This window comes from Monodelphis domestica, chromosome X (assembly GCF_027887165.1).
Source record: "Monodelphis domestica isolate mMonDom1 chromosome X, mMonDom1.pri, whole genome shotgun sequence".
NCBI lineage: Eukaryota > Metazoa > Chordata > Mammalia > Didelphimorphia > Didelphidae > Monodelphis > Monodelphis domestica.
In genome coordinates, this window is record NC_077235.1 from 65,511,474 (window position 1) to 65,522,367 (window position 10,894).

The 10,894-nt window shown below is 38.2% G+C and overlaps 1 long non-coding RNA gene across 1 annotated transcript in view; it reads left to right on the top strand.

Moving 5' to 3' along the window:
* LOC107650312 (uncharacterized) overlaps positions 1-10,666 on the top strand; it is a 154,614-nt gene extending 143,948 nt beyond the window's left edge. Inside the window, exons 3-4 of the long non-coding RNA XR_008914347.1 lie at positions 7,206-7,271; positions 8,927-10,666. This is a non-coding gene — a long non-coding RNA (uncharacterized LOC107650312). The remainder of the gene's footprint in view (positions 1-7,205; positions 7,272-8,926) is intronic.
* Positions 10,667-10,894: the final 228 nt, after the last annotated feature.

Below are 10,894 nucleotides of genomic sequence, written 5' to 3' on the forward strand. Positions count from 1 at the left end.
TATTATTTAATTTCCAATTAATTTTTGGTTTGCCTCTCCATATACTCTTAGTAATTATTATTTTTTTTGCATTATGATCTGACCTCTTATAAAATTTAAAAGACTGCCATAATCCCATACTTCCTTCAATGTCATAAAAGATGAACAAATTTGGTTATGCAGAGGTACAATCTAATACATACCCCTAAGGAAAATAGCCTAATAAAAGACTCTATAGGTAAACTAAACCAGGTTACAGATTAAAATACATTTGGAGGGTCCATAATAGGCTGATGGAGGAAGATTTATGTGTCACTAAGAAAACAAAGAAAATTAGCCTCAGGAAAATCCTTCCTATAACACAGGGAGTTAGGGGAGGTAACAAATAACTGAATCATTTGGGAAGTTCAAACTCCACATTGGCTTGTTATCAAAGAAATGTAAAATAGTCTCCTTCTAACATTATTATTCTAGGAGTCAGATTTTGTTTTGATAAAATGAATATTAACAGAAGACAGGATTTTACTTAATCAAAAGTTTCAGGAATAATTGCTATGAGCCCTGAATAACAATAATTAATAAAAGGAAATAAAGAATTCTCAATATTTTAATTGGTTTTACAAAAACATTAATTACATTTTGGTCCACAAATAAATTGATTCAGAAAAAATTCCACCTAAAAAAGTTTGATTGTTCAAATAAGCTGTGAAGTTTGAAAAATTTCCAAAGAGATATATACTTATTTATATTATAAGACATGACCTGGGAACTTGTTCATCTTTAAAGTGAATAATCTTATAATCTCCAAAGCCCACAATATATACCCAAATAAATGAATGAAAAATCATATGCTTTTATATGCATTTCTATTCCAACAGTTTTCTCTGAATGTGATTAGCATTCTTTGTCATAGGTCCCTTAAAAGGGGGTGCTGAATGGCTCAGTGGATTGAGAGCCAGGCCTAGAGATAGGAGGTCCTAGGTTCAAATTTGGCCCCAGACACTTTCTAGCAGTGTGACCCTGAGTAAGTCAGTTCACCCCCATTGCCTAGTCCTTACCACTCTTCTGCCTTGGAAACAATACAAAGTATTGATTCTAAGAAAGAAGGTAAAGCTTTAAAAAAAAGTCCTTCAGAATTATCCTGATCATATGATATATATTATATAGATATATAGATAATAGCTAAGTTTATCATAGTTGATCATTTCACAATATTGATGTTACTGTGTTCAGTTTTCCTGTTTCTGCTTATTTCACTCTACATCAGATTATGTAGCTCTTTCTGAAATCATCCTGTACACCATTCCTTACAGCAAAATAGTGTTCCATCATCATCAAATACCACAATTTGTTCAGCCATTCCCTAATTGATGAGCATCAATTTAGTTTCCAATTCTTTGCCAACACAAAACGAGCAGCTATAAATATTTTTTTACAAGTTGGTTTTTTAAAATCTCTTTGGGATACAGTCCTAGTAGTGATATTACTGGATAAGACAGTATGATGCATTGTTTTATAGCCCTCTGGGAATAATTGCAATTTACTCTCCAGAATTGCAAAATCCCCTCCAATGTTTATAATTTTCCTTTACTGTCATATTGGCCAATCTGATAAGTGTGAGATGGTGCCTCAGAATTGTTTTAATTTGCATTTCTATAATCAAGATGGATTTAGGACATTTTTATATGATTATTGATAGCTTTGATTTCTTCATCTCAAAACTGCCTATTTCTATCCTTTGACCCTATGTCAACTGGGACATGACTTGTATTCTTATAAATTAGACTTAATTCTTTATATATTTGAGAAATGAGACCTTTATCAGAGAAATTTGTTATAAAATTTTTCCCAGTTTATAGGATTTCGATAAGGGTACCCAAATACAAATCACATCATGTGTACAGTTAAGCAGTTTTCCAGAGAGGGTAACTTAAAAATAGTGTAGATTGAGATGGATATCTGAAATTGTACAATATTTGGTAAAATTTGGGTGAAACTGGAACACAAAGGGAACCCCAAACACATGTTTGAGTAGACTCAAAGTAAGATCTGAGTGAGGGGGCCCAAATCAAGAATGTCTTGGGTAGATCCAGGATGAGGAGGAACCTTGTACTCATCTGTAGAATTCCTGGAGAGTTATTGAGGTCAGAGCGACATTCTGGTTAAAAGCAGACTTTGATTGCAAAGTTAGTTTGAAACAATATTATTGAATGATAAATAAACATTATATTAGACCCTGGATTTTGGAATTAGAGATTGAAAGTTCAAATACTGGCTCTGCTTCTCAAAAACTGTGTAAATCATCTAAACTGAATGGGTTTCTCGGGCCTTTTCAATCTGCAGTGATTCATTACTGTTCTAAATTCTAGTATCTTACATTCCCTGAAAAGCTTCATAGAATACCATAATCAACCCACTAGAATATATTGTCATCTATCTCCAAGTGCCAGTGTTGTAGAATATGTACTATTATATCTTTAAATGAAATACTGTTTTTATAAGTTCCTCATAATTTACTTTGTTAACTCTAGGAATAAATTTTATGTCATCTTGAACACTGTACATCTTTTCAGTGCTGTATTCCAAGGTGACCAGACATAACAATAAGGCAGTATTTTTATAGTAGTGTGAGGTTTGAATATGGTGTGTATGGGGGGCCAGGGGTATATATGTATATGTGTGTATGTATATATATATATACGTATATATATATATACACATATATGTATATGAAATCTTATTTGAACTTCATAACTCAAAGAAGTAGGTGCTATTATTATCCCTATTTTCTAGATGGGGAAACTGAGACTAAAGTTAAATGAATTACCCAAGATTACATTTTTTGAGGTAGGATTTTAAAGTACTATTACTTTTTTTGCACTTTTCCATAATAATTTTATAAGCTAATAATAAACAACATATATATAAAAAGATAAGCAAATATCATCTGCAACGGGGATAAACTAGAAGCCTTCCCAATAAGACCAGGAGTGAAACAAGGATGCCCATTATCACCACTATTATTTAACATTGTACTAGAAACACTAGCAGTAGCAATTAGAGAAGAAAAAGAAAATGAAGGTATTAAAATAGGCAATGAGGAGACCAAGTTATCACTCTTTGAGGATGATATGATGGTCTACTTAAAGAATCCTAGAGAATCAAGCTACTGGAAATAATCAACAACTTTAGCAAAGTTGCAGGATACAAAATAAACCCACATAAGTCATCAGCATTTCTATATATCTCCAACCCATTTCAGCAGCAAGACTTAGAAAGAGAAATTCCATTTAAAATCACCCTAGACAAAATAAAACACTTAGGAATCTATCTGCCGAGACAAACACAGGAACTATACGAACACAACTACAAAATACTCTCCACACAATTAAAACTAGATCTAAACAATTGGAAAAACATTGATTGCTCATGGGTGGGATGAGCTAACATAAAAAATGAAAATCCTACCCAAACTAATTTACTTATTTAGTACCATACCCATTGAACTACCAAAAAACTTTTTTACTGAATTAGAAAAAAAAACATAAAAAAGTTTGGAAGAACAAAAGATCAAGGATATCCAGGGAAATCCTGAAAAAAAAATCCAAAGGAAGGAGGACTTGCAGTCCCAGATCTCAAACTATACTATAAAGCAGTGGTTATCAAAACAATTTGGTACTGGCTAAGAGACAGAAAAGAGGATCAGTGGAATAGACTTGGGGTAAATGACCTCAGCAAGACAGTCTATGATAAACCCAAAGATCCCAGTTTTGGGGACCAAAACCCACTTTTTGATAAAAACTGCTGGGAAAATTGGAAGACTATATGGGAGAGATTAGGTCTGGATCAACATCTCACACCCTACACCAAGATAAACTCAGAATGGGTGAATGACCTGAATATAAAGAAGAAAACTATAAGCAAATTAGGCGAACACAGAATAGTATACTTGTCAGATCTTTGGGAAAGGAAAGACTTTAAAACCAAGCAAGAGCTAGAAAAAAACACAAAATATAAAATCAATAATTTTGATTACATCAAATTAAAAAGGTTTTGTACAAACAAAACTAATGCATCCAAAATTAGAAGGGAAGCAACAAATTGGGAAACAATCTTCATTACAAAACCTCTGACAAAGGTCTAATTACACCAATTTATAAAGAGCTAAACCAGTTGTACAAAAAATCAAGCCATTCTCCAATTGAAAAATGGGCAAGGAACATGAATAGGCAATTTTCAGTTAAAGAAATCAAAACTATTAAAAAGCACAAGAAAAAGTGTTCTAAATCTCTTATAATCAGAGAAATGCAAATCACAACAACTCTGAGGTATCACCTCACACCTAGCAGATTGGCTAACATGACATCAAAGGAAAGTAATGAATGTTGGAGGGGATGCAGCAAAGTCAGGACATTAATGCATCGCTGGTGGAGTTGTGAATTGATCCAACCATTCTGGAGGGCAATTTGGAACTATGCCCAAATGGTGCTAAAAGGCTGTCTGCCCTTTGATCCAGCCATAGCACTGCTGGGTTTGTACCCCAAAGAGATAATAAAGAAAAAGACTTGTACAAAAATATTCATAGCTGACCTCTTTTTGGTGGCAAAAAAATTGGAAAATGAGGGGATGCCCTTCAATTGGGGAATGGCTGAACAAATTGTGGTATATGTTGGTGATGGAATCCTATTGTGCTCAAAGTAGAGGAATTCCATGGGGACTGGAACAACCTCCAGGAATTGATGCAGAGAGGAGCAGAACCAGGAAAACATTGTACACAGAGACTGATACACTGTGGTACAATCGAATGTATCGGACTCCTCCATTAGTAGCAATGCAATGACTCTGAACAACTCAGAGGAACCTACAAGAAAAACTACTATCTACATCCAGAGGAAACACTGCAGGAGTAAAAACACCGAAGGAAAACAACTGCTTGAATACATGGGTCAAAGGGATATGGTTGGGGATGTAGACTCTAAATGAACATCCTAGTGCAAACATCAACAACATGGAAATAGGTTCTGATCAAGGACACAAGTAATACCCAATGAAATTGCGCGTTGGCTGAGGGAAGAGTGAGTGGAGGGGAGGGAGGGAAGGAAATAATGTGATTATTGTAACCAAGAAATAATGTTCTAAATTGACTAAATAAACTTATTCAAATGGAAAAAATAATTTTATAAGCTAAATCTTTATAACTTAGTAGATTAAAAGAGATCCAGGCCTAGAGATGGGAGGTCCTGGGTTCAAATGCGACCTCAGGTAGTTCATAGCTGTATGACCTTAGGCAAATCACCCCTATTGCCTAGCCCTTACTCATCTTCTGCCTTGGAACTAATATACAGTATTGATTCTAAGATAGGGTTTTTTTCCTAAGAGAGATCTAGCTGAAGAACTAGTTTCTAATGCTTCTTTTCACATTAATGGCATAATAGGATGACAAGAGAATCCTTATGGAGCAGAAAATAAAAACTCAGTAAAAGTGGCCTTTAGGGAAACAATGGCTGTGATTTTGTTGGTCTGCTGAGAAGCTCCCTGTCCACTCTAACAGAGAAAAAGCACCAAGAATGTGAAATCCAAAGCATGTGAATAGTGTTCCTTTGTTTCTCTTTTTCCTTTCAATCTACTGTGAAACAAAGAGCATCCCTGCTGACTCTCCTTATTATCCCAATCTTAACAATAACGAAATCTGTGCCAAATCTGGAATTATTCTTCTCCCTTTTCCAAGGCATGAACTTTTTAGAGTTAACTTCAAAATAGTCTGAGTTTTTTTATGAACTAGGGCAGCTACATGATGGAGTGAATGGAGCCCTAGGCCTAGAGACTAGAAGACCTGAGTTCAAATCCAACCACAGATACTCACTAGTTGGATGATACCAGACAAGCCACTTAACCCTCTTTTCCTCAATTTCCTCATCTGTAAAATGGGCTGGAGAGGGAGATGGTGAACCACTTCAGTATCTTTGCCAGGAAAACCCCAAATGGAGTCACAAAGAGTCAGACACAACTGAACAATAAAACTGATGAACTAAACCTAATACATCAGTTTTCTGTAGTAATATTTTTGTGTCCACCTATCAGGCAGTGTGAGGTCTGGAAGGCGCCTTAAAGGCCATCTACTCTAACTTCTTTTCATTTTACAGATAAGGAAACAGAGGTCAGAGCTGAAATCAACTCACCAAAGGCATCCTACCCAATCCCAAGGTATAGTCCACTCAATGGCTCACAGGCTTAACATTTTCATGGCAAGGAGTGCCTTTTGTTTTTGCCACTGAAAATGGCATAAGAAAACTCTGCATGTCAAAGCCTGTGCTTGATTATGTAACATCTGAACCCTAAATTCTATTTAAGGGAAGACATCCTTAGGCCCTTTAGGAAACTGCTTTTTTCCTGCTAGGAAGGAATTGTCATTATTGTTCAGACCCATCTGAGTTTTTGTGACTAGTGGACTCTACTGTCCCTGGAGTTTGCATGACAGAGATTTTTTAGTGATTGGCCATTTTCTTCTGAAGTGGATTAAGGCAAACAAAGGTTCAGTGTCTTTCCCAGAGTCACACAGTTAGGAAGTATAATGACAGCTGGTCTAGAGTTCTATCTACTGAGCCACCTAGCTGTAGTTGATGTTCAGCCGTGTCCAAGTCATATTTGGGGTTTTTTTGGGCAAAGTTATTGGAAACCAGGATCACACAGCTAGGCGGTGTCTGAGGCCACCCAGGTCTCCTTGCCTCCAGGCCCTGCGATCTGTACACTATGGGGCCACCTGTCTGCCCATCTAGATGCAAATAAAGGCAATACAATTCAAAGTGTGTGATTGGGGAGGAAAGAGACTGGACCCCAAAGAATAAGCAGGGAGAGAGCACAGCTCATCACACAATACCCAGGCTCCCAGTTTGTCTCCTTAGTTCTCCCCCACCTCTCCACACCAGCTCTGCCTGTGAGGGGTGGATGGGGGCATGCCCTTCGGATAAGTGCTGGAGCAAGGGTCTCTCCTTTATCACTCTGGTCCCCAGAACAGTGTAACTACTACCACCACCACCTGCCCTTACTATCGGGACTGGTCTCAGCTGACCCTTCTTGAGCATCTTACTACTTCCGGCTTCCTGTAGTCACCCCTTTTGCATTTTGATTTAGCATCCTCTGCCCACTTCCCTTTCCTGCACTTGTTAATGCTATCACCCACTTCTAGTTTCCGGTTAGCATCACTTCCTCTTCCTGTCTCTTTCCAGGTCCTCTTGCCATGCCCTTCCCAGGTTTGACTGTGGGCCGGGAGGAGGTAACTGCCGGTTGGAAAGGTAAAGGACTTTCCTGTATGATATGTCTTGAGTTGGAATGAAGGAGATGGGGAGGGAGGCAGGGTAGGCCTCAGTCTTAGCTGCGGGGGAGGCCTGGGAGATGGGAAAGCCCTCACTGAGCTGCTTCCATGATAGGAGGGGCAGCTGCAGGAGCAGCAATGTCAGGAGCTGCCCAAGCCCTTCCCCTTCCCCTTCCCCTTCTCCTTCTCCCCTTCGTCTCCCACCTTTCCCCTCCCTCCCCCCATCCGCTCTCATACTTCCCCTTCTCCCTCTCCTCTTTCTCCTATCCTTCCACTCCTATCCATTTTCCTTCCCTCTTCCCCTTCTTCTTTCCCCCTTTCCTTAATCCTTGTTCCCTCTCCTCTTTCTCAACCTCCTTTCCCCCCTCTCTTCCCCTTCCCCCTCTTTTCTTTCTCCCTCCTTTAACCCCCTTCCCCTCCCTCCTTCCTCCTCACTCTCTCCCTTGCCTTCCTTCCCTAAAGCTACAGAAATGACTCAAAAGCAGGTAGATCCCAGGTAAGGTTAGCTTGGCCATTTTTGGGGAGCAGACTGTAATGTGCTCAGCCTCTGCTTATTGCAGATATGCCAGGGATGCCTCTGGAGACTTAGGCCATAAATCCTCTGCCTCCAGAAAAGGCTCACCTGGCATTGAAAGGAAAAAGCCCAGCATCCCTTGGGGAACGTGGTCTTCAGGAATCTGTAGCCTTGAGAGTAAAGATAGCATTGGCCTGCCAAGAAGTGCACCACAAAGACTGATTGGGAAGAAATGACAGATGGCCAAATCCTAGGGAGTCTTGGTGGTTCTCTGTATTGGAAGAGCAATGTGTCAGGGGAGCAGAGACTTTGAAGGCTGTATAGCCCCATGTGCTTCCAGGCACCTGGTTCTTGATCAAGTTTCCTTCTCAGCAAGACCAGAGCTTACTGCTCTGCCCCAGTCACTGAATTGGCTCCTTTTAAGGTGAGAATAGCAGAGGGCATTTTTAGGGCTAACAAATTCCCCCCAGCTTATGATGCTTAGATCTGTCAGTGACTAGGGAAGGCATGGGGAGTAAGTAGAAGGGCAAGCACTAGAGAAAAAGGTGTCCTGGGGGGGGGGGGGTTGAGGATGTATTCCTCTGTGTGTGTGTGGGCTGGGTAGAGGCAGCCCCTGAGTAACTGATGGTTGAATTTTCCTTGTGAGCATTGACACCTTGGAAATGGGGGAATGCTACAAGTCAGAGTTTATTTATTGTTTTGTTGACTGTCGTCTAGACTACAAAATTTAATGTAAAAATGTTCATACAGATTATACTTAAAGTGTGGCAGGTACACATATTTTCCCTGGAGAGCTGGTGGTTAAACCTTTCCCAGAAACATCTCTGACTAGATGAAGTGATGTTTCTCTCCCTCCCTGTATCTAGCTGGTTTTCTTCATTCATTCTCATCTCAGGTGCTAAAGTAATCAGGGACTATGCTCTACTCTTTTCAGATTAATTACTAAGATCACAACATCATTCCCATTAAACAATTGGCTCGGAGTCCCTGCCTATACTTATTAAATATTTGTATTTATTGAATTTGAGAAAGGACTTTTTCCTTAAAGGTTTGCTCAAGCTTGTTCATTTCCTAGGCCTAAATAAACATCAAGCTTACTGACTTTACCTTTTTGTTGACAGTGTAAACAAGCAGTAAAACAAAGAGAAAAATAATCATTTACAACATATCTGCTGTGAAAAAGATGATAGCTAAAGGCGTTTTCCAGCATCACTGTGACATCAGGCTTCTCACTTCTGGACCCATAAACCCACCATTCATTTTTTTTTGAATACCAATTAAAGTGTTTTCTCAAGAATTTTCTTTGTGTTTCTTTGTAACATTGAAGTTAAACCCAGTTCTCTTAGGAAATAGTTTCTAGATCCTTTCCCTTTTTCCTCTCTTGAACCATTACAACTAACAGTTTCTCTCCAGAATAACAGTTAAACAGTTTCTCCCAAACTCCTCATGGAATGACAGTAAAAACACTAGGGTCCGTCCATTAGTGCCTCTTGAATTTAGGGTAACAGGTGCTTGAAATCTGTGTTGGAGCTTGATTCCTTGGCAGGGGTTGTGGGCTAGATGAGGCAGAATGCAGTGCACATGTTCACAAAGGCCAGTCTGGGCCAGTATTGTTAAACTTGCATGTGTACATGTTGTCTCCCCTGATCACAAAGGGCAGGGTTGGTTTCCTTTTTGTCTTTGTAACCTCATCACTGGGCACAGTGCCTGACACATCAGCTGGTGGAGCTGGGTGGTACTATGATTGGAAGACTGCTAGTCACTGAATTTCATTTTGCCTCAGTTTCCCTAGCAATAAAATGGGGATAATAATAGAATAGCACCTATTGCCCATGGTTGTTGTGAGAATCAAATAAGATTTTTGTAAAGTGTAGGGGCTATTTATTTATTTTGTTTGGGGAGATATTTATTTAGCTCTTACTACATGGTCAATTTTTTTACATGTCAATGCAGTTTTTAATAATTGTTTTCTGACATTTTGTGATCTTTTTTTCCCTCTCTTCCTTTCTCTTCTCTTCTTGAGACAGTAAAGAGTAAAATATAGGTTATATATGTGCTTTCATGCAATTCATATCTTCCCCATTCATCACGTTGTGAAAGAAGACATGTATTGCTTATACAAGGAAAAAAACTCATGAAGGAGATAAAGTAAAAAATGATATACTTCAGTTTGCATTCAGACTCCATCAGTTCCTTCTTTGGTGATGGATAGGTTTTTTGATCCCGAGTCCCTTGGAGTTGTCTTGGATCCTTGCATTGCTGATAGTAGACAAGTTATTCACAGTTGATCATTGTGCAATGTTGCTGTCACTGCATTTTGTTCTGATTCTGTTGACTTCACATCATTTCATATAAGTCCTTCCAGGTTTTTTGGTGATTGTCAGTCAGTTTTGATGACACAATAATATTTCATTACAATCATATACCACTACTCTGTCAGCTGTTTTCCAGTTGATTGTCATCCCTTCATTTCATTGTCACCACAAAAACTTATATTAATAGCTTTCTTCAAGTAGATTCTTTCCCCTGTCTTTGATCCAGATACAGATTTGTGATACAGATCCAGTAGTGAGGCTCAGTCTTGTTTCCCTTTGGGTATGGTTCCAAATTGCCCTCCAGAGTGATTATATCAGTTCACAGCTTCATTAAGTTGTTTTAGTGTCTCAATTTTCCCATATTCTCTCCAACTTTTTTTCATTTTTCTTTTTGGTCATATTAACCAATCTAATAGGTATAAGGTATTTTTGAGTTGTTTTAGTTTCTATTTAATCAATAGTCATTTGGAGCATTTTTTCATATTACTAAAGATAGTTTTAGTTTCTTCTGAAGACTGCTTATTCATACCTTTTGATCATTTTAACATTGTGGAATAAATTGTATTCTTATAAATTTGATTCTCCAAATCAATATTTAATAAAAGTTTGTTAATTTTTAGTATCTGTGGGAAATGGTATTGAAGGTGGTATTGCAAAAGAAATTAGATAAAATCTTTACTTTATTCATCTTATCAGTTGATTAGTTGGATATTTATGCTTTCTTTTACTAGCTTTTCCCTCCTGACAGATAAGGTAAGTAGTGGAAGTGGCCTC